Consider the following 1847-nt stretch of genomic DNA (forward strand, 5'->3'; position numbering starts at 1 on the left):
TGAATTTCTAAAGTCTTTGAAATCACTTTATAACCCTTTCCAGCTTTATGTAAATCAACAATTCTTGATCGTAGATAATCTGAAAGCTCTTTTTGGTGAGGCATGGCTCACATAAGCATATTCTTCTTGTGTGGAGCAAACTCAAAAGGCTTGAGTGTTTTTATAATTCAAAGTAGCTCTAGTCCACACCTCCAAACTCATTTTCACACCTGACTCCAATTAGCTTTTTTGAGGTCATTAACTCAAGGGTTCACATACTTTTTCCACTAGCACTATGAGGTTTTTATGGTTGTTCTCAATAAAGACATGAAAGATCACAATTTTTTTGTGTGTTATTTTATGGTTGTTCAGGATGATGGTGTTGGATGCTGAACTGAAGAGGACCTGTGCATAGGCTCCTGGGGACATGCATAGGTCTCGACATTAGTTAACTTTTAATAAGTTAATTACAATAACAAGTTTCTATAGAGTGCGATATAAAAATAAATGATAAGTGTGCTTTATACTTAATATACAATAATAGATTATAAACTAATAGAATTTTGTTTCAAGGTTGTTCAGAACACAACACTGTTGGGTTACAGGTTTGCTCAAGGTTTAAGACCAAGACAGGTAGATTTAATTGAAGAGGGACTTTGTAGAAGCAGTCATACTTTGTCCAAGACACTAAGGCAGTTGTGTGTTTGAGCAGCATGGAAAGGAGGGGAAAAATAAAGATCGGCGGAAGACATGCTTTTGTTGTCATCAATGACAGCAAATTATGCCATAAAAGAAAGGTGATAGTGTTGATACAGTAATTGTGTAGCTATATGGTTATGTTAACAACAACAAATTATGTATTTCAGTTTGTCACGCACAAAATAAAGGGCAGGTGTAATAAATACTGATTTTGGTTTATATCCATGGTTGATGTTGGTTTTTATCCAAATGGATGAGGTATCAGCAAGTTTCACTATACATTAAAAAATAGTTCATCAGTCACTCATTAGTAGGTTAATAGTAATTCTAAACTCTCTAAAATTGTATTTGCTTTGCTCTTATGGTCATTACAAAGTTGATAAAGTATCCATGAAATGCAAATGAGGGCTTTTTGTGATTGCACTATATTCACCATGTGTGCAAGTGGCCCTCCACAGGTGACCTCAGCAGTTATCTCAGTAAATCCTATCTCTGCATGGGAATCATATCTATTTTGCAGATAGGAAAATAAAGCATAATATTCTCAATAATCAAGCCCAAATGCAGTCATTAATATTGTCCCTTTCTTGTATTTCATACACAAAATTACCCTTCATGTATTGTACCAGTCATCAAATAGTTAAAATAATAGTGGTCAACTACTCAGACTTGTAAGAGCTTCAACCAACTCCTTGGCTCTGACTCAATACCAAAATGCATTGGAGCAATATAAGGTCACATTTTATAGAGTACAGATGTTCCAAGTGAACAAAATGTCTTTACTGTTGTTTATACAAAAGTTTTTTTTCCCCTTCAGTATGCACATGGACATTTCAGTGCAACTTAGAGGAGGAGAGGCTGGGTGTTTGGTCAACCGACAGTGATGATGACCAGTGTTGAAATTTATTTGCAGACAAAATACTGAAAGGGGTTAGTGTCTCAGCCTCTGTTTTCAGTTCGACAAAGTCCAAAACAGTGGCTTCCAGACCAAAGACATGCCATTCTCTTGCACATAGAGTGGAACAAAGAAACCACAAAAGCAAGGGTTAACATTGGTTTGTCTTTTTGTGATAGAGAGGGTTAAATGCAGCCAAATGTTTCAAATTTTGATTCAGATAATTTTGATTCAGTTCTTCGTTGTGGTTTTGGTAACATTAGTGACCTAGCAT

The sequence above is a fragment of the Monopterus albus genome, unplaced genomic scaffold, assembly GCF_001952655.1.
Source record: "Monopterus albus unplaced genomic scaffold, M_albus_1.0 scaffold203.1, whole genome shotgun sequence".
NCBI classification, from domain to species: Eukaryota; Metazoa; Chordata; class Actinopteri; order Synbranchiformes; family Synbranchidae; genus Monopterus; species Monopterus albus.